Source organism: Furipterus horrens, unplaced genomic scaffold (assembly GCF_987537825.1).
Source record: "Furipterus horrens unplaced genomic scaffold, mFurHor1.1.pri manual_scaffold_4, whole genome shotgun sequence".
NCBI lineage: Eukaryota > Metazoa > Chordata > Mammalia > Chiroptera > Furipteridae > Furipterus > Furipterus horrens.
The window spans coordinates 103,596,580-103,619,904 of NW_028327174.1; positions in this window are offsets into that span (position 1 = coordinate 103,596,580).

Consider the following 23,325-nt stretch of genomic DNA (forward strand, 5'->3'; position numbering starts at 1 on the left):
AGTCACTGGGTGGGAGGGAACAGAGGGAAAGAAATTGGGACAACTGTAACAGGATGATCAATAAAGCATATAAAAATGAAAAAGAAAATATGAACTGGTCCCACTTCCTAACTCAGTAATTTTTCTGCTAAGCATCTGTCTTTGGGAGAAGACCTACATGTTCTTCAAAATAGGAATTCATCTTGGTACATCTATACTGTGACAATAAAACTCATAGTCTCTGAATCCTCAGGGCCTGCCACAAAGTAGGGACACAAAAAATTTGTTAAATGACTCTGGAATTCTACGTAGCAGTTTTTTAAAAGAATGAGTTCAAATTATCACATGGAAATATCCCCCAGTCATGTTGTTAAGTGAAGAAAACAAGATGAAATACAGGGCATTCAGCATGATCCTATTGATGTAAAACTGAAACCAGCATCAAAAGCCAAAATACACAAACAAAATCAACTCTCTCCCTCTCTCTCTCTCTCTCTCTCTCTCTCTCTCCCTCCCTCTCTCTCTCTCACCCCTTTTCCACCCCCATGCGAGTTAATGCATAGACAGATATATGAGAAGATACCCACACCAAGGCAATAAGAGTGATCATGTTTAAGGAAAAGATGAGGTGGCTTATGAAAGGGGACTTTGGACTGTCTGAATGGTTTTAGATATAAATATATTCTCAGATTAATTACATACTTTAAAAAGGAATGTTTCCTAAACAATATATATGCAAAGATGTTTATGATACCATCTTTTGTAACGATGAAAAGTTGAAACAACTCATTAGGAGAATGATTAGATACATGTTGACCATGAGCCATGTAGTAAGTTATGTTTCTGAAGAAGAGTCACAGGAAATGACACAGTACAGTATTAAGTGAAAACAACAGCAACAATAATTTGATGTAAACAATATAGGTTCACTTTACAAGAAAAAACTAAAGAAAGTTGTTCAGGTCGAAAGCAAGTGACCCTAGAGAATAATTTGATTTCACACACTCGGTATTCTTCACCCACACTCTTCTCCTCTTTCCTTTTTATACCACCTTTTTGATCTTGGTTTCTTATTTTACAATAAAACTTTGCTACCCCAAAAATAAACAGCACCAATAAAGATAATTATAAATGTAATTACAAGAGAGAGGATAAATGCATATTTCTTCTCTGAAATTATTTTTAAAACAATTGTATAAAAATATGTATATAACTATTTTTGGGCCTCCAACATATAGAAACATAATATATTTGACAATAACAGCAGAAAGGAGGTGGGTGGGAGCAAAGCTGAATGGGAATAAGGAAATTATACTGGATGACAGTTCACATCTACAGGAACAAATGAAGAGAACTGGAAAGGGTAAATAAGAAGGTTAATATAAAAACTCTATAAATATATACTTGGTGTCCTTTTTTCTCTCAACTTCTTTAAAAGACATAAAATTATATAAAATATGCATGTATATGTATATATTATACATGAATATATATCTTTATGAGGTACAAACCCAACAATGATTATCGTTACTATTTTATATAATTCTGTATCTTTTAAAGAAGTTGAAAGAGAAAGGAGAGCAAATATATTGCAATAATAGCACCAAAGGAGGGAAGAGAAAAAAGAGCTATGTAGGAGTAAATCTTCTACATCTCACTGTAATTAAGTTTGAATAAAACCAAAGGCTATTCTGATAAGCTAAGATATATTTGGTAAGACCTAGAGCAACCAAAAATGCAGTGAAAAATAAACACTAACAGAATTAAAATGTTACACTGGAAATTAATCACAATGCAAAAGAAAACAGCAAAGGGGACTAGAGGAACAAAGAAGACGTAAGGTAGGAGAATAAAGTAAAATGGAAGACATAAATCCAAATATTCAGTACTTACAGTAAATGTGAATGGGTTAAACAATCTAATCACAAAGAAGAGATTGTCAGACAGGTTTAAAAAAAAAAAGATTTAAACATATGCTATCTACAAAAGACACACTTTAGATTCAAAGATACAAATAGGCTGGAAAGAAAAAGATATAGCATGCAAATGGCAACCATAAAAAAGCTGGAATATTTATAATATCAGGTAAAATAGATTTTAAAGATAAAGGACATTTTATAAGGATAACAAGTTCAATTCATCAGTAAGACAATAATTATAAACATATCTCTGCACTCAACAACAGAGCCCCAAGTGCATGAAGCAAAAAATGACAGAATTGAAAGATAAAACAGACAATAATAGTTAGAGACTTCAATCCCCTACTTTTAATAACTGATAGAACTGAGAATAAGATCAACAAGGAAATGGAAGACTTGAACGACACTATAAACCAACTACTCATACCTAGCAAACATGTATAGAGCACTTTATTCAACGACAGCAAAATATGAATTCTTCTCAAGGGCACAATGAAACATTCTTCAGGAGAGATGCTATAATAGTCTCAATAAAGGTAAATATGATGCAAGTCATACAAAATATGTTTTCTGACCATAAGGAAATTAAATTAGAAATCCATAACAGAAGGAATTATAGGAAAATTCACAAATATGTGGAAATTAAACTACGCATTTCTAAATAACAAATGAGTCAAAGAAAAAAAATCACAAGGGAAATTAGAAAATATTTTGAGATGAATGAAAGTGAAAGCCCAGCATTCAAACATTTATGGAATGCAGTAAAAACAGTTCTTAGAGGGAAATTTACAGCTGTAAACACTTTTTTTGAAAAGGAAAAAGGAAAATCCCAAAACTATAATCCATTCTTACACCTTAAGTCACTGGATAAAGAAAAGCAAACTAAACCCAAATCATGCAGAAGCAGCAAAATAATTAATATTACAGTGGAAATTAATGAAATAGAGAAAAGAAAAACAGTAGAGAAAATCAATAAAACCAGAAGCTGGTTCTTTGAAAAGATCAACAACATTGACCAACATACAGCTAGACAGACCAAAGGAAAAAAGAGAGGAGGCTCAAACTACTAATATTAGGAGTGAAAAAGGGACATTACTGCCAACATTAGGAAAATAAAGAGGATTAGTAGGAAATACTATGCCAACAAATTAGATAAGCACATGAAATAAACAAATTTCTACAGATACTTATTACTGAAAGTGATTCAAGAAGAAATAGAAAATGTGAACAGTCCTGTACCAAGTAACAAGATTAAATTTGTTTATTAATCATGCCTTTTTTATTTTTTGTATTTCTGATGCTTTGACATCTGGAGTCTTTGTGGACCTTGGAGACACTGCCCTTCCAAGGTTAGCCAGTTCTTAGAAATAAAAAACTATTTATTTGTGAGTGAAAATTTCCTGTGCAAATAAACAAATCCAGAGCCCACACCCCACCATCTAGTCTACTGGGCTTTTATAATGTGGGCCACTATTTCCCTGCCCTAATTAATTAGTCCAGGTCCTGGCACCAGACAAGTAGAAACAACCCTTATCTATGTCCCAGAGCCTAATGAGATTATTCAAATTAGCCAATTTGAAACCTGCATACACTGCCTTCCACGGGGTGGTGGGAGTGGGGGAAGGTTCTTGACAACATTCTTCCTTGCTCCTTTTGCCTCCTGACTAACCCTGTTATTTCCCCATGTGTGTGGAAACTTGGGAACTATGAGTAACAAACTATTTTTCAATAGTAATCATCTGCTGATCTAACAGCCTCACCAGACCTGAATAACAATAAAACTTATGTTTTGAAATGATGAAAAACTTAAAAGCTACCCATAGAAGACCCCTAGGTGCAGATGGCTTCACTGGTGAATTTTACAGATATTTAAAGAAGAATTGATATCAATTCTTTACAAACTCTCCCAACAAATAGAAAAGGAGGGAACACTTTCCAACTCAGTGCATGAGGTCAGTTTGACCCTGAAACTAAAACCAGACAATGATATTAACAACAAAAGAGAACTACAGACCAATATCCCTCATGAGCCCAAAATGCAGAAAAGCATTTGACAAAATCCAACACCTCCCTTCATGAAGAAAACAACAAAACAAAACACTCCACAAACTAGGAATAGAAAGGAACTTTCTCAATTTGATAAAAGGGCATCTATGAAAAACCCACAGCTAACATCATACTTAATGGTGAAAGACTAAACTTTTTCTCCCAAAGATTAAGAACAAGACAAGAATGTCTACTTTCACCATTGTATGCAACACTATACTGCAGTGAGTTAGGCAATTAGGCAAGAAAAGAAATAAAAAGCTTTCAGGTGGGAAAGGAAGAAGTAAAACTCTCTCTATTTACAGGTGACACAATCTTTTGTATAGAAAATCCTAAGGAATTTACTAAAAGACTATTAGCACTAAAAATTTAATTCAGCAAGGTTGTAAGATACAAGATCAATATATAAAAGTCAGTTGTATTTCTATACACTTGGGATGAGCAATCTGAAAATGAAATTAAGAAAACTATTTCATTTACAATACCATCAAAAGGAATAAAATGCTCAGGAATAAATTTAACAAAAGAAGTACAAAGTGTGTACACTGAAAGTTACAAAATATTGCTGAAAGACATTAAGACCTAAATAAATGGAAAAACTTAATATTGTTAGGATAGTAATATTCCTCCAATTGAGTCACAGACTCAATGCAATTCCTTCAGAATCCTAGCTGGCCTCTTTGCAAAAATAAACAAACTGACCCTAAAATTCATATGAAAATTTAAGAGACCCAGAATAGCCAAAACAATCTTGAAATAGAGACTAAAGTTGGAAAACTCATACTTTCCAGTTACAAAACTTAGTACCAAGCTACAGTAAGACACTAGGGTATGGGCACAAGGGCAGACATACAGATCAATAGAATAGAATTGTGAGTCAGGAATAAGTCTTCACATTTAGAGTCAATTGATTTTCAACAAGTGTATCCAAACAATTAAATGAAGAAAGAATATTTTCCTTCAACAAATGGTATTCGAATAACTAGATATCCACATAGATGAAGTAGGACATTTATCTCACACCATTTGCAAAAAGTAATTGAAAATAGATCAAAAGCCTTTTAAATGTAAGACCTAAACTACAAAATTCTTAGAAAAAAAATAAGTAGAGATCTTGATGATCTTGGGTTATGCAATGATTTCTTATCCCAGCAACAAAAGAAAAATAAGTAAATTGGACTTCATCAAAATTGAAAGCTTTTGTGCTTCAAAGGACATTATCAAGAAAGTGAAAAACAACCCACAGAATGGGAGAAACATTTGCAATTCATGTATCTGATCAGGGAATTATATCTAAAATATACACAAAAAAACTTTTTCAGCTCAGTTATAAAAAAAAAAAACCAAAAAAAAAAAAAAAATGAATTACAAATAGGCCAAGAATCTGAATAGTTTTCTAAAGAGGATATATAAATGGTCAATAAACACATGAAAAGATGGTCAAATATATTAGCCACCAAGAAAATGCAAACCAAAATCACAATGAAATAACACTTCAAACCCACCAAGAGAGCTATAATCAAAACGATGGATAATGATAAGTGTGGGTGAAGATGTGGTGAATTTGGAACCATGGATACATTGCTGGTAGGAATATAAAATGGTACATCTACTTCGGGGAAAAAGTCCAGATGTTCCTAAAAAAGGTTAAACGTAGAGTTAATATATAACCCAGGAATTCTAGTCCTAGGTATACAACACATATACTCCAAAAGAAATGAAATGTGTATGTCCACACAAACAGGTGTACACAAATCTTCATAGCAGCATTATCCCTAATAGACAAAAAGTGGAAACAACCCAAATGTCTATCAACTAATGAACAGATAAAGAAAATGTGGTATATCCATACAAAGGAATATTATTCAGCCATAAAAAAGAATAAAGTACTGACCTATTATATAATGTGGATGAATCTTGAAAATATTCTAAGTGACAGAAGCCAGGCACAAAGGGCTACACAACTGAATATTGTATGATTTCATTTATATGAAGTACTCAGAATAGGCAAATCTATAGAGGCAGAGTGCAGATAAGGGCTTGCCTGGGGATGGCTTAAAATATGAGGGAGATCAACATTAAGGTCAAGAGAGTGAGTGCTGTAATAGAGGTGTATGCAGTGTACAGCAGTGGATCCAAAGTTCTGGTGCTGTCTGGAGAAGTGGGAAGGCCAGAGAGGTTAAAAAAAAAAAAAAAAGTTTGAGTAGGGTGTTTGAAGGATAAGTTTGAGTTTTCCTGGTAGTTGAGGTGGAGAAGGGCATTCTAGGAAGCGTACAGTATGTTCAGAAGCTCTGATGTATATGGCATTGGGCCTGCTTAGTAATTGTGTGACTAGTTAGGTATGCTTGGCCTGTAGGGTGTGTAGGAAGAGGGGGGAGGGGTGGAGGAAAGTCAACAAGACACGGCTGCAGAGGTGTGCCATGCTAAGGAGTCAGGACTTAGTGTACTCTGCAAAAGTATATCAGCATTCAGCAGAGGTCAACATTATCTTAAGAAGCTTTCAAGGAGTGCATTATTAAGACAAAGTGGCAGCTGTGGGATAAACAGAAAGAAGCTCATTTTACTTTACTCCCTGGTGAGGCCGAAGCAATGATCTCAGGCTGTAAGAACCAAGCGTCTGGTTGAACGTTCTAACAGCTGGGCTAAGGATTCCTTGTGGCGTCTGCCCTTCATCTCACTTCTATCTCTTTCATCAGGCCTTCTTCTCTGAGTTACTGAGCACCCTAAGTTTTCAAGGCTTTTAAAAAATAATAAAATAGGATTGCACCACTGCCTCTGTTCGTCTCATTACAGAATGATTTCAGACACAGAGTTTGGAGACAGAGCAGTTGAAGGTAGCAAAACAACTGATCCAATGGGCAAAATAGTATTGATATGCATTCTTTTTCATCAAGAAATTCTTAAGCTTTGTAAGGCTGAAACCTGATTTTAACACTCTTGGCTAAACCTGGGACTTAGTTAAAGATTAAATAATCAACTTTTTTTCCAACTGTATGAACTAGGAAACTAAAATATAAATGAAGACACACCGAGGAAGCAGAAATTCAGTATCTTATGACTAAGTAGAAACTTTTTTAGCATTTTATATTTCATGTGTGTATGTATGTGTGTGACACAGCGACAAAATTAAATAAATAAAAGAACTGGTAAGAATACATGAGTCACTGAGAATGTTTCAAACTATTTGACTTCCCCCAGGAGATAGCCAGATAGTCAGTGAATGATTCAGCACGGGAAATCACCAGTATGAGCAAACACCAACCGTAAAGGGATCTGAGAAATCAGAGGTGGGGAAAACTGGGACCTACCCTTGCTGCTGAGAGTTTTAAAAAGATTATCTCAGGGAACTAGTGAAGGACTGGGCTCCAACTTTCTTGCTCTAAAGATAGCTCATATGATATAGTTGAAAAAGAACAGCAAGAAGCAATACCCATTATCATTGCTAACCCAAGAAGATTCTCTCTACCAAGAAACCTGTTGCTAGGGCTTGTTTTGGGTTCTATTTTTGTTTGGAATCAGAACAGCTTTCCCTGTTGGTTTATGGATTGGCACGCAAACCCCATTAAGAAGTTTCAACAATTTTTTGAACTTTATTTATTGTTTTTCTATTACAGTCGTCCCACTTTTTCCCCCATTGCTCCACCCACCCCGCCCAACCCCCCCCCTCCCACAACCAGTCCCCACCCTCTTGTCCATGTCCATGGGTCATTTACGCTAGTTCCTTCACTAGACCCTTCCCCTTCTTTCCCCCCTTTCCCCTCTTCCCTCCTCCCTGATCACTGTCAGTCTGCTCCTAGTTTCCATGCCTCTGGTTCAATTTTGCTATTTTGCTTCTTTTCTTCATTAGGTTCCTGTGTTAGGTGATATCATACGGTATTTGTCTTTCATTGCCTGGCTTATTTCGTTAAGCATAATTCTCTCCAGTTCCATTTATGCTGTTGCAAATGGCAGGAGTTCCTTCTTTCTTTCTGCTGCATAGTATTCCATTGTGTAAAGGTACCACAGTTTTTGGATCCACTCATCTACAGATGGGCACTTAGGCTGTTTCCAGCACTTGGGGAGTTCTAACAATTTTTGATGCCTGCAACATTCACATGTCTTGCTCTGTTCCCCTTTTATTAAACAAACAAACAAAACCACAATGCCCTCTGGAGTTGTTTGCGTGATAAGTACCTAAAGGATCATGCGCACATCCTTGTAAAGCATCTTATTGTCATCTTTGATGTGAACCTGAAGGCACCATAAACATTGCTCTGTGCTGTTGATCATGCAGCTGGAGCAAATACACCAATTTAATCTCAAACGCTAAACCTCAAAGTCATCATGCCACTTTGAACCTATATTAAATCTCCTTTCTAAAGAAGTCAAACTGATTCCTTTTAAAATCTGCCTAAATTTTCATGCCTCAAACCTCCCACAAGACAGAGAATTTGTAGTATCATCTGTTGAATGCATACTATGTAGCAAACATTCTAAGCATTTATTAGTCGTATCATTTTGGGTAAATTCTGTTTTCTCTAACACCCTCATTTGATCTGTAAAATGGGAAATCATAAGTTGGTTGCCTACAGGTAGATAAATAAGCAGGGGGAGCTGGGTGTAAGCCCTTGAGCCATTATCGGGTGAGATTTAGGTTGGTGCAAAAGTAATGTCCGACTTTTTTAAAAGAAAGTTTTAGATAGTATTTATTAAATTTGTGCCTCTTCTTATAATTGTTTGATGTCACAGTGACTAATTTATACGTTACTTTTTCAGATTATCAAAGTATTGTTCATAATCGTCCGCGATATTTGCACCCATGTTCGTCCCATCTAAAGACCACATTAGAAATGTTTTACTCTATGAGTTTCATAAAGGTGCCAATGCAAGTACAGCAGCAAAGTCTATTCAGAGCGCTTACGGGGACAATGCAGTGACTGAAAGAAGTTGCAGGAGGTGGTTTTCCAGTTTCCGAAGTGGGGATTTCAGTTTGAAAAACGAGCCAGAAGACGGTCGTCCAAAAAAACTTGATTCCAAAGTGTTGGAAGCTGTTGTCACAGAAAACCCCACCATTACCTCTAGGGAACTTGCAGAACAATTTAGCGTAGCCCATACAACTGTGCTATGCCAACTGAAAAGGATCGGAAAGGTTTCAGTAGTTGGAAGATGGGTTGCACGCGAACTGTCTCCAGAGAATCTGCAACAGTGTGTTGCCCATTGTGAATCATTGCTTTCGCAACACCTTCAGGCACCATTTTTAGGTAGGCTCGTTACAGGTGCTGAGAAGTGGATCCTTTACCATAACGTTAAATGCTGCCGATCGTGGATCAGTCGAGGAGGAAGAAGAGTTCAACAACCAAGAGGAGGACTTCATCCAAAGAAGATCATGTCGAGTATATGGTGGGATATAGAAGGAATTGTCCATTACAAACTGTTACACAACAATCAAACAATTACTGCTAATCTTTACTGTGAACAACTCATCGTAAGCAGCTTTGAACCAAAAGCGACCCTCCTTAGTCAACAGAAAGGGTGTCATCTTCCATCACAATAATGCTCATCCTTACATAGCTCAATTCATCAAAAATTTCTTGTAAGAGCTTGGTTGGGAAATATTGCTTCATCCTCCATACTCTCCTGACCTTGCTCCTTCTGATTATCACTTGTTTCAGGGACTACAGGACCATTTTGATGGTCTTAGGTCGACATCAAGAGAAGAGATTGAAAATGCGTTGGATTCATATTTTGCTTCAAAACCTAAAGAATTGTACAAGCATGGCATTTATAAGCTAGTTGACAGATGGAATGAGGTTCTAGAAAGCAAAGGAGGTTATGTTAACAAATAAATATTTTCATAATCATGGGCTTTTTCATTTTTAAAATAGACCTCGAAATTGGACATTAGTTTTGCACCAACCTTATACATAGCATTCTCAGTAGCCTGCTCTCTGACCTCACTTCTTTCTTGTAGGCAGCCCTGCCTTCACATTTAGAGTAGCAGGAAGTGTGAGACATGCTTTCCTAGGCTCCCTGGCAACTAGGGTATTGGCCTATGAGCCAGTCTTGGCCACTTTTAAGCTCAGTGGGTAGTCAGCTAGGGATTTTTTAAAAAGGATTTCCCTTATGAGTAAAAGAGACCAAGAAGAGGGCAAGATCCCCCCTTCTGGACACGTGTGTGTCTGTATGCATGTGAGTGTGATCCTTCACAGAGATGAAGGGCGCTTCATAGCTGACATGCTTAAGATGTCAGAGGAAAGGCAGGAAACACCAGCGGTGGGGGGAGCAGAGCAGCTGCCCTTGACTATGTCTGTGTCACTGTATTAACCCTGGAACTCCCCTACCTTGGACTTCATAACTGAGGTAATAAATCCATACTTGAAGCAACTGTTAGCTGGGTTTTCTGTCACTCACCGCTGAAGTCATCCCTGCGTATCGCAGCATGCTGCCAAGGAACATTCCTCACCTAAAGAAGTCAGCGGCTCTTCACTCCCTCTGCCAGATGAGGACTGTTCAAGAAAAACCAGGGATCCAGATTTTCATATAGACTCCAGATTCTAAAATGTTGGCTCAAACTTAAAAAATATGTGTAGATCAAACAAAACACATGTGGAGGCCAAGTTCAGCCCATAGGCTGTCAATGTCAGTCACTGATCTACCTCAGACAATTGTTGTGAGAACTAAATTAAATGGGTTTAAAATCAGATTAGTAATAATAATAGCAAAAACTCACATAGCACTTAATATGTTCCAGGCAGGCAGCGTTCTGCTTGCTTTACCAATCTAGTCCTAATATGTAACCACACCTTACAGTAACGTATAGGGAGGTATAATTATTACTTTCATTTTACGGATCAAGATAGTAAGGGAAGCAGAAGTTAAGAAATTGGCCTGGTCACACAATCATGATAAAATGGAGAAGGTAATCTGGCTTCAGATTTCACTATGCTTAATCATTGCATCATTCTTGTATGATATACAATACAGATTTCTGATTCTTAATAGATATTCAGTCTATGTGACTTCCCTTCTCACATCCTCTACCATGCTTTGAGGCAATTTCAGGGATAGAACTGGGGATTGCTGATGCTAAAGAGAACAGTTTGCTATTTTAGATACTAATGAAAGTTGTCACTTCAGTTTCATGCCTCAAAAGCTGCTATAATGTCAGACAGATGATCAGTATCATAATGAGTGGAATCTATATGATTTTGGCTCCAAGATGGAACAGTTGTGATGACATCTGTGCTCACCAAACAACGGGGCTGCACTGAAGATGGTGAAGTTACATTTTCAGACAAGGCAGCCAACCTCCTGTGGTGACCGCTGCATTCCCACCAGGACTCCTGGGCTGTGTGGGCTGCATGAGTGCACGGATAATGAATGGATGGATGATGGACTGGCTGCCCAAAGCTATTCATACATCTGCACATAGCAGGAAACAGTTATTTTGACACTTTCCTTAGAGTCAATCCCAAAATGGATTACAAAATAAACTAATCTCAAAGCTAAGTCCATTTAGTGTAATTAACAACTGTAGTGTTTAATCAGTCTAACTAAACAGTCCCTAAAAATGGGCTCTTACAGGAATGTGTCCAATGAGAAAAATGCACTTCCAAAAATGATTGTAACAACATTGATATGGGGGGTGGGGGAATGTGAGGGAAAGCTATACACCTAAATATTGAGCAATAGAAAAGTGAATTTTGGTGCATACACAGGATTGACTAGATCACCACTGAAAACATTGATTACAAAGACTGTATAATACAAAAACACTTAAGGTCCAATATCAAATGAGAAAATGATACAAGTTTTTGATATTACAGTATATGTAAAACTATATCATTTAAGTAAATTTTTCTTAAATAACAACAAATGTTGAAAATGGCTTGTATAATACCAGTAAAGAGACAAAGCAACAAATACTTATTGATTACCTACTAAGTGCTATAAATCCAAAAGTTCCTGCTTCCAGGAGCTTTCAAAGTAGTTATAAGGAAATGAGATGCTCTCGAATAGTCAGGTTATAAAGACATTAGATGGCATATGAGCAATATATGACAGTTGCTATAATTTCAGAGGAGAAAAAGACGACCTCTGGCTGTGGTGTCCAGAGCAGGCTGTGAAGAGGAGGAGTGGGAGTGAATGAGGTTTACTGGGTGTTCTCGGCAGGCCAAAGGCATTCCAAGTAGGAAGGGATGCAGAGTCCGGGCTGATGTAGGAATGGCAACATGCAGGATACGTTTAACATGACACAGGGTTAAAAAGTCAGGACCTGCATTGGAATCCTGGCTCCATAATTTCTCCTGAATGAGATATGTTAACTTCTGGGGCTGCAGTTCTTCAACCATCTGTGAGCATAACAATGTATCTCATAGGATTTCGAGGTGGATTTAAACAGATCATTTATATAAGATGCCTGGCCCATAGTAGGAACCTACTCAATGTTCATTCTTTTTATATCCCTTTTTCCTTCTCTTTCAGCTTTCTTTGCTCGTTCCTTTACCCATTCAGTCATTCAGGCATCCATTTATTCATTCAATCAGCATGTGTTGAGCACCTACCGTGCACCTGGCACAGGACTGCTTCTTGTCTCTTTGTTCCCATCCCTGCTCTGTTCTGTGCCCCAGGAGGCTGACTACCATGGACTGCATCTCCCAGGCTCCCTTGCTCTTTGGCTTGGAACTGGGTTTGGCCAGAAAACACTGGCGGGATATCTGAGAGAAGGAGGAGAAAGAAGGAAGTTTGTTCCCCTCTCCACTTCTTCCCTGCCTTGTCCTGTGTGCTTTCACGGCCCAGCTGTCACTGAGTTTGGGACACAGCCCTTTCAGGCTTGGAGTGGGGATGGCTTTCCCTATGCCTTATTGATCTCCTTCAACCTGTCCCCATTTCTGTACATGGTCTCTTTGTTAAATTCCTTTCGGTTAAACCCTTTTGAGTATGCCATCTGCTGCTCACTAGGACACTTAGTGATATAAATGGCAAAGGCAGACAAGTCCTTACCATCATGGGGCCTATACTCTGATAAACAACTATATAAACCAAATAGCCATGAGTACTATGAACAAAAGAAAGCAAGGTGACGTGATCAAGAATGGCTGGGAAAAGCTACTTGAGGGGATGGCATTTGAACTGAGACCTAAAGGCAGATGGGGAGCCAGCAATCCAAAGATCTGCAAGACCCCTAGTTCAGGCAGAAGTGCACATGTAAAAGCTTTAAGGCAAGGACAAGCATGGGGAGTTAAGTGAACGAAAAGAGTCCAGTGGGGCTGGAAATGGGTGAGCTGGGGGGAGAGTGGTGGGAAGATGTCAGAGAGGCAGGAAGGCCCAGTCAACACTGCGTGTGATGGGCCACAGAAATGGATCTGGACTTTAAGGCAAAGAATATTAGGAAGTCTTTGGAGAACTTTGGGTTGGAGTGTAATTCAAGCCATATTTTGAATCTAGTCTTCTACTTTGTGCGCAATGGATTATACATTAGGTAAGAGCGGGAGATTATTGCCAAGGTCCAGGCCAGAGTGGCTGGTGGCTTGAACTAGAGTGTTGGCAATGCATGTGGAGAGATATGAATGGATCTGAGATCAATTTACACTATGATTCTGAGGTATCACAATACTTCAGTTTTTTTCAACCAGTGTCCTAGACGCCTGGAGGATGGTGAGCAATCTACTATATTTTTTAAAATTTTTAAATTTTGATTATTATATATTTCAAAATTAATATGAATATATTCTGGGTTACCTGTATGCTAACTTTTTAACAGAATAGTATTGTCATATAATTTCAGTGGCCTCCAATTCATTTTGTTTCTAAGACCTCAACAGTGTCAAATGATTGCCTGCAATGAGAGCATTGCCCATAATGTAGTCTTCTCTTGAAATAACACACTTATAGAAGAGTGTTCCACTCATAAGTACATAGCTCAATACATTTTCACAAACTGAGCATCTCCAAGTGACCAGCCCTCAGTTTAAGAGCCCAACACTCTAGGAACCCCTCTCAAATCCTCTAAGTCACTCACTACCCCACCCCCAACTATAACCATCACCTTGATTTCTCATATCATGGCTTAGTTTTGCTTGTTTTTGAACTCTATTTTTTTAAATTAATTAATTAATTTGTTTGTTTATTTATTTTATTTTTAGAGAGAGGGGAAAGGAGAAAGAGACAGAGAGAAACATCATTGTGTGGTTGCCTCTCACTCGCGCCCCCAACTGGGGACCTGACGTGCAACCTAGTCATGTGCCCTGACTGGGAATTGAACCAGCGACATTTGGCTCTCAGGCCGACACTCAATCTACTGAGCCACAGCAGCCAGGGCCTTTGAACTCTATTTGAACGTAGAGGTGAGAGTCGCATACATGGGATGACACTGACCTAAAAATCCCATGCTGCTGTGTGGGCAGAATGGGATTCCCACTTGGGACAGGCCTCAGTTTCATTTCATGCTTCCTGGGCACTGTGATGAGGATCTGATCTCAGAGACTATAAACCAAATTATCCCCAAAGCAGGAAGCACTCTCATTAGCATATCACAGTGATACCATTGTTGGCCTGCAACCTCATCAATGGACATGGCCCAACCCAGTCACAGGAGTAGTACTGAGTCTGTGGCTGTTCTGCAGTATATTTTCCCACACCTTAAGTGAGTCATGAGATTTTAAGAACAAAATGTCTTGACTTTTGTCCTCGTTTTTCCAGTCCGCACCCCAGCAACCTTCCCAGGTCCAGACCAAATGGTGTTTTCATTAATATAGGAGAAAAGTCCAGCTGAATCTGCTTCTGGTCACATGTACACCCTGACCCCACCAGTCCTTAATCATTAGAATGCCAGAGTCAAAACGGGAAAGCAGGCAGATTTTGGTTTCAATGTACTCTTTTTCTTTTTTTCTTCAATTCTAACTTCTCCCATTACCTCAGTGACCTCATGTCTCCCACTGGTCCCCAGAGGCCCCCTCTGGAAGCACATACCCCCTTCCCATCCTAACATAGCCCTCTTGTCTCCATGCTCCCCCGGTTCTGCTTTCTGTTAGGCGACAATGGGTGGCACTGGGTTAACCAGAGGAAGGCCCAGTGTGGTTTAGTAGAAATATCACTGCATTTGGGAGTTAAGAGGCCTAGTTCTAACATTATATCAATTAGGTTAGTCAAAAGTGACAGAATTTGACGTAAGCAAAAAACAGACAAAAAAGAATCCAGTAATTAATGAGTCCCTCCAGGGCTCGGGTCAGACACAGCTGTATGAGCCTCTCCAGCAACATCACGGGGACAGACTTACTCTCTCCATCTCTTGGTGCTGCTTCGCTTGGCTCTCCTGTCCTCTCAGCAACCCTCATAGAGCACATGAGCTTCTCTATTCTCCATTTCCCTGAAATCAGGCCTCCTGGAACACTTGCCCTGATGCTCTGATTGGCCAGGCATCGTTCACACGCTCATCGTGGATTTGGGAGTGAAATCGGCACCACCTAAACCATGAGGACTCAGAGTGGACAGGGCTGGTTCCCCAAAGGGACTGAGGCAGGCGAAAGCAACAAATGTCCTATCGAGCCATTGACTGATCATGAGAGCTTCACAAACCTCCCCACCCCTGGGCTTGATTTCTCACCTGCAAAATGAGAGCGAGGGACCCTATAAACTCTAAGATCCCTTCTACCTTAACACTACCCAACTTCTCGTGAGAATGCTATGTAGTGTTTTCTCCATTCAGAGGATAATACCTCAACCCAATTAACATGGGGAACAATAGAAACATAACCTCCCACATAACAAGCCCTTTGGGAGGGGCAAGTCCCACCATAGATGCAGGCCTTCTTCATCTGCTCTGCAGGATCCTTGCCCAGTGAACTCACAGAGAAACATCTAGAGAGGCTGATGCCAATGGAAAGGCAGAAATGGAATCTGAATCAGCCATTCACTGATTAATTCAATCAATAATCATGCACTTCCTCTAAAGCAGTTCCCCTTATCCACAGTTTCACTTACCTGCAGTCAGCCATGGTCTGAACGTATGAAATGGAAAATTCCACTAATAGACAATTCATAAATTTTAAATTGCACTCTGTTCTGGGTAGCGTGATGAAATCTTGTGCATCCCACTTTGTCCCACCCAAAACATGCATCATCCCTCTGTCCAGCATGTCCCTGCTGTATACACTTCCTGCCCATTAGTCACTTAGTAGCCATCTCAGTTACCAAGTTAACTGTTGTGATATCACAGTGCTTGTGCTCAAGCAAGCCTTATTTTACTTAATTATGACCCCAAGTGCAAGAGTAGCGGTGCTGGCAATTCTGATCTGCCCCAGAGATAGACTTCCTTTAAGAGACAAGGTATAGGTACATAGGGAAGAACATTGTGTATATGGAGTTTGACACTATCTGCAGTTTCAGGCATCTATTGGGGGTCTTGGAACATATCCCTGTGGGTGAGGGGGACAACAGTATCCCAAACACTGGACTAGGCTCTGGGAATGAATGGTGAACAGGGCACAGCTTCTGTTCTCTAAGACAATAGTCTTGAGGTGGGCATAGACAAGTAAACTGCTGATTATCAACTCAGAATGCCAACATCCATGGCAAGAAGGCTCAGAAGATGGGCAACTAGCCCAGTGGGAGATAGGGTTCAGGGCATGAGGAAAAGGGAGGATAGTTAGGGAAACTGTCCCTAAGAAGAGAAGAATTTAGCCAGGTGAGAAAAGCAGAGAAATGGCATTCACAATGCACCCAGTTGGGGTATGCTCAAGACATTGCAATTTGTTCTAAGTGGCTGCCATTTGGAGTTTAAATGGAACAAGGGCAAGAGACAAGGCCAGGCCTGATTGGGACCTGGAGTACCAAACCAAGAAGGCTGGATTTTATCATAGAGGCACTGGTACCACTGAAGGATTTTAGGCAGGAGAGTGACACAGTATCATATGTACAAAGGATCTACCAGTACTGTGTGGGATGAGAGAGACATAAAGCTGATTGCTGTTTCCAAGAAGTCTGTAATCATACCATCTGAAAGAGAGAGGAAGGACTTCATGCACAGTATCCGTCCGCTTGCTTCCGTAATTTTTGTGATGTGTATGTCTCTTCACATTTCACCTTGCCCCCCATAAAATATAAAACTAACTCTTTAGAAAAATTCCTGCACCTGGGACCAAGACTTTTAAAAAGCACATCCCTGTTCCAAAAATGCTCACAGATGATCTATAAATTTCCGCTGAAAATTTGACCTCCCCTCACACCTGATTGAAAAACAACTCAAGATCTCTGCAGCCCCTGAATAGTACAAGGATTTAAGAATGTATTGGCATTAAGGGGGCAGACCCAGGACCCTCTGCTGGCTGCTCCAGAAGCTTCTTCAGTCTGCCCTCTGTAGAAAGGAAAAAGCCCTCTGTTTTATAGAAAATTGCTTTACACACAAAGAAGTCATGGATCCCTGCACATCCAGCCGTGGGGGTAGAAGGTTATTGCTAATGGCGTAAATCCTCAGAGCAGAGATGCATCTGAAAGCCAGGACTGCCTAAGACAGAGGAGAAAAAAGGAAATGTACTGACTGAGCTGTGAAAATAACATCTACCCGATCAGCCTAAAATCCTGGTCGATACAATAGGTGGCTTCCCAAATCTGTCATGAATTAATGAATAAATGAAAACATGACTGGTTTGCATAGAAGTTTGACATTCTCAGTCCACGATAAAGGACAGTCGATTTTTAATCACGTGGACCAACAGAGACCTTGGCCAAACATCATGCAAAATGAGGGATAATTTTTTTTTTTTACTTTTATATTTGGCTTTGACGTGCACTGTATTTTTTATACCAGCTTTAACTTTCAGGCTCTGTTTCACTGAAGATTAAGTGGCAATGACAGTGACAATGACAATTTCTCCATAGAGTCTGCTGCAGTTTTCAAAGCTTGCTCCTAACCATTGTCTCATGTGAGCTTCTCAAAACCCAGCTCTTTGACTTGATTAACAAATAAATATCCACCTTACAGATGAGGAACTGTGGCTCACAGACACTAAAGCAGCAGAGCTAAGTCTCAAACCCAATCTTCTAACTTGAATCGGTGTTTTTTCCTAGGAGGGGAGGAAAGAGCCAAAAACAAAACAAAACAAAACACTGGATTGCAGAAAATAAAGCATTGAGAGCCTTGGCTTTACATAAGGGTGAGAAAATAATAACAAAGAGGCAGGCCATTTTTCACGTGGACTCAAAATGTGAGTTCTCTCTCTCTCTCTCTTTTTTTTTTTCTATTTATACAAGAGCTTTGTTGTTTGAAAAGGCCCTTTCTTCTCATTCAGAATGAGAAAATACCTTCTGACAGCCATGCAATTAGCAGAGCCCTCGGATATTGATTTTCTCTGTGCCTTGGCAGGGCCTTTCCCCACAGGGCTCCACACGGGCTCCTGGTAGAAGGGACGTTATACCTGCTGAACTGGCCTCAAAACTCACCTAGCAGTTTCTCTTCACCATTTCTCTACTGCTTTCCCAAGGCTTCCCGTCCCTCCTCAGCTCCATCTCAGAGGGTTTGCTAGGCATAGGTTTTAGGAAAGGAAGAGGGGAGAGAAAAAGGAACAGAGAAAATGAAAACAGAGGGGAATGAGGAGGAAAAAAATAGATCCCTTGATAAAAACCCAGGAAATTCCTGTATAATAATTATATTCCACCCTTGCTGGTATGGCTCAATTGGCTGGCATGTCGTCCCGTATACCAAGAGGTTGGGGGTTCGATTCCTGGTCAAGGCACATACCTAGGTTACAGGTTCAATCCCTAGTCAGGGCGCATGTGGGAGGCAACCAATCGCTGTTTGTCTCTCTCTTGCCCTTCCTCTCTCTCTAAAATCAATAAATATTTTTTTTTAATTTTTAAAGTTATATTCACTTTGAAGAAAAGTGAGAGGGTGAAACATAAAACAGAAATTACCAATGACACTACTATCATTGATTTCTTCATTTTTTCCACAAACATTTACTGAGATCCTACTGGCACCAGGGACTGTAATAGGCTCTGAGAATACACACAACTGTCAAAAACAATATAATCTCTACCTTTACTGATGGTACCTCAGTGCAATACAAGTTCTGTTCTGCAGGAAGCTGACTCTGAGACCCAATTAGAATGTATGACCTCTATTAGGAAGTGCTCTTAAGATTAATACTGAAGGGAGGGAGGGAGGTAAGCAGGAATAAGCACAGGATGCAATCCAAGTGTGAAACAGGCTCTGGGGAAGCCTGGGCCAGTGCTACAAGACATTCTAAAGATGGGTTTAGCTTTCAAAGCTGTCCCCAGGTGAGTGAGAAGGCCAGGCATTCATAACCCAGATGTAGCTCACTCACTGGAAGGAGATGTGGCCTTGTGTGGACAGCTCAAGGCCAAGGGTGCTGGCAGAAAAGGACTACACTTCCAGCACCTCAAGCAATCACAGCCTTCAATACTGGAGGCAGATTGGAGAGGCCCATCAGAGCCTACAGCATATATAGTCTGGTAGAGGCGGCAGGCAACCATAAAACCATCGCAGAAAAAATGTGCAATGGCTCTGTGATTGCTGGCACAAAGGAGAGGTCCGTAGTACCCTAAAAAAAAGGGCAACCCAGATTGTGGGGCGGGCTTGGGTTTCAGGCAGGGGAAGCAAAGCCCTGGGTTGGGAGAGAGTGGGAAGGAAGACGGCTTGGAGAGCTCCTCTGCCTGTGAAATGGACTGGCCATGGCTGGGCACTCAGCACGCGCCAGGTACCACGTCGGCATCTTAGAAGCATCCTCCGGTTTGACTTCACAACCACTCTGTGAGGTAGGGATTGCTCCCAGGGTAACTTCTAGCATCTCTTAAGAGCAAAGAACAACATTCCCTGGCACCACATGAAGCCAAAAATGACAGCTTTGATAGGCACTGAGTCAAAAGTACAATCAGTTAATGAGGGCTGAGGTCAAACTAACCAGTTCTGTGAGCAGAGAGACAACTTATAAGGAAAGCAGAGGTGCAAGCTGAACTAGAACTCTTTGTGGAAAATGAACAAGGAAAGCAATCGATGTAAACTGAATACCAGAGCAAGCTTTTTAAGTTTACACATAATAGCATTGATCATTGTAACAGAATTCAACAAAATTGGTTACAATAATTTGGTTTATTTTTACATTCATTTAGCAGTGCTGTATTTGGGGGACTTCAGAAATCAAGTAAGCTGTGCTGAAACAGAATCAGAATAAAATAACTCCCAAGGCCATCAATAGCACATTGTAATGAAAGAGGATTTTTAAAATACTTTTTGGCAAGCAGTATGTAGCTCTGGTTTCCATATCTGATGGTACAAAATTTGTAATGAGGCAATCTGCATAATTATAAGCAAAATTTGCATTGCAGAGGTCCCAACTAGTATCTCTTCTGTGTCCTCTGCAGACCTGTGGTAATGACTGGCCAGAAGCCCATTTCTTTGGGGCACAAGGGACCCACCCCGGAAAGAATTCATCCCAAACTAAGGGAGCTGATGACCTCAGAAGTCTGTGGTTTAAGGGGTAAGAGAGAGAAAACCTGTTTTGGTGTCAGACCTAGGTTTGAGTCACTTTCTAGCTATGTGTTTTCAAGTAAATTACTAAACCCCTGCTAAGCCTCAGTTTTCTTGTCTATCAAATGGAATAACAACACCAACCTTGCAGGCCGGTGAGAACCCCTGTGAACTGCTAAACGTGGAGTGACTCTCAACTTTTAGAAATGGAACACAAGGTACAGGCATCAGTAGGATAAACTACTCTAAGACAGTGCTCCTTGAAGTGGGGGCCTCACACTAGTTGCAGCACCTGGAAGCTTTGTTAGAAATGCAAATTCTAAGGCCCCATTCCAGACCAGATCTGTTGAATTGTAACTTCTGGCATTGGGGGCCCAGGAATCCGAGTCTGAATAATTGTCCAGGCACAGTGACCAGGGTTTGCCTGGGACCAAGGAGCATCCGCAGATGAGGTACTTCCAGCGCTAAAGCTGGAAAGTGCAGGGCAACCTGAAATGAGTTAGTTACCCCACCTCCACGCGATTCTTACATGTGCTGCAGTCTGAGAAGCGCTGCTTTAACTTACATAGGTGTATGTTTAAATTAATATAGTATAGTGGGCAGGCAATACGTTTGAAGATTCCACTAGAGATTTCCACAGATTCCTAGGGGACAGCTATGAATGACTGCATTCAGGTAAACCAATATTTATTAAGCATCCTTTACAGGTCAAAACTTTGGATAGGTGCTTTCTATTTTACCTCTTTGATCTCACAGCATTTTCTGGGAGGTAGGTATTTTTATTCTTATCTAGAAAACTGAGATTTAAAGCAGTTAGAAACCTGCCTAGGGGATCATCAGTTAAGTCCAAGGGCTTGCGGTGCAGGGGTGTCACTTTCCAGAGCCTGTGCTGATTCCATTAAAACTATGCTTCCCCAAGAACAGGATGTGTCTCACTGGGGAATAAGGGATGATTTAATTCGGCGTAAGAGATGATTTTTGCATTAAACGAGACATCACATGTAAGAAATAATACTAGAAATTGCTAATGCTTATATAACCCTTCCTATATGCCAGGCACTGTGGCCCTACTGCAATGCCTAGCGTATCCTCAGACACACCTGGAAGAGGTGGCCAGCTCTAGGGAAAAGGGCCCAAATGGAAACATCTGAGGACAGAATAATCATACTAGCTAATATACCCATATTAATTCATTTAATCCTCCTAACAGCCCTGTGAAGGGACTCTCTGAGGCTCAGAGATGTTTAGACACTTGCACAAGGTCACTCAGTATGAGGAGCTGAGCTATAAAGCCATGTAGGCTGCCTTCTGGGCCAGTACTTTCATCACCGCATGGCATACAAAAGGTAAAGTAGATTGGGAACCTTGACGGTTGAGTCTAGGCCTCACTGTGCCACTAACTAGCTATATGTCCTTGAGCAAGTCTCATGCTCTTTTTAGGTCTTATTTTCTTCACCTGTGACCAAGGAACTACATAGGAATCTATTACAATGATTGTCCCAAGGTCAAGAGAATAACAAGGAAGAGAGTGTGGTTCTGTCTACAAGATGTAGTAGCCCCTTATGTGGAGCCTGGGTGTCCAGGGATGCTGAAATAATACTTATTATCATCATTATTATTTCACAACTGGTGCTTTATACACATCATCACTAAGCCTCACAAACAACCCTGAAAGGTAAACATGTGTGACGAACATCTGTTGTTTAATCTGGCTGACATCTCTCCGTTTTCTGGGAAAAAAAACCTTTCTTTTGAGGAATACCCCAAATGCAACGTGTGCTTCTATTGAGTTCAAGCTTCAGCATGTGATCCAAGTTAGGCCACTTAGATCCTTCCTGGGATTTTTCAAAAGGGATCACAAGGAAGAGCAGCAATCTTTCCCTGGTGAAGCTGTGAAATATGAGTTCTTGTTTCCCACCACTGAAAGAAACCATCTTTAGGAATTAAAATCTTTGCACATCGAAACAAGCGGAGAACAGAAACAGAAAGAGGTGCTCTAACAATGTGGCAGATCCTGGGTCCAGTTGTCCCTTCCTGGGCTTACAGGAGATACACTAGATAAGCCCCTCGGTTAATTCCCACTTACATCATTTCAGTTATTTATACCCATGTAAGTTAATTGGAGTTAAATACCTGTCATGTGCTGATAGAGTATTAATATTATTCTCTTCCTACTTTCTCAGTTTCAAGCTCAGACCACCTGGTTAGTGAATGCCAATCCTGGGAATGCCCATTCTGTCTGACTCCAAAGCCGAGCTCTTTCCATCACCATCCTGCCACTCCCAACATGAAAAGACAGCCTGGAAGACAGGGACTCCTACCCTGGACTGGTGCCTTATTGCAAAATAATGATTTCAGCTGGCCAAACATTTACTGGGCTCTTGAAGGAAGAAGCTCCTAGCTTCCCCTGATACTCTCCAGAATCTCCAGAGAAGGTAAATAGGAAAGACACGGAATATGGAGGCTTCGCTGGCTGCTGAATGCTGAGCAGTGGACGGGGTGAGCTCTGAAGAGGCCTCTGCTGTACCGGGTCAGGCACAGATTTAGCTTCTGGGCAATGCAGACCTAAAAAAAAAAAAAAAAAAAAAACCGAGGGGACTTTGCACTTCAGGGTCTTGCCCGCGGCCAAGGACCTATAAGAGAATGAGAATAAGGCCCACTCAACTGTTCAGAGGAAAGCCAGCCCACACTACCCAAAGTGTCCCATTTTCTGTTAGAGTTATGTTCACACCCAGGTTTCCTGGCTTGCAATCCAATGCTCTTTCCACTAACTCAAACTGCCTGTGTATTACTACACTTCCAGATATTGCAAAACATTGCTTAAACTGTAACAGTAGTTGTCAGGTAGGAGAAATATTGCTTAATCAAGGGCCAGCTAAGAAAAGAGAAAAATAAAGAGATTTAATATTTGAAGGC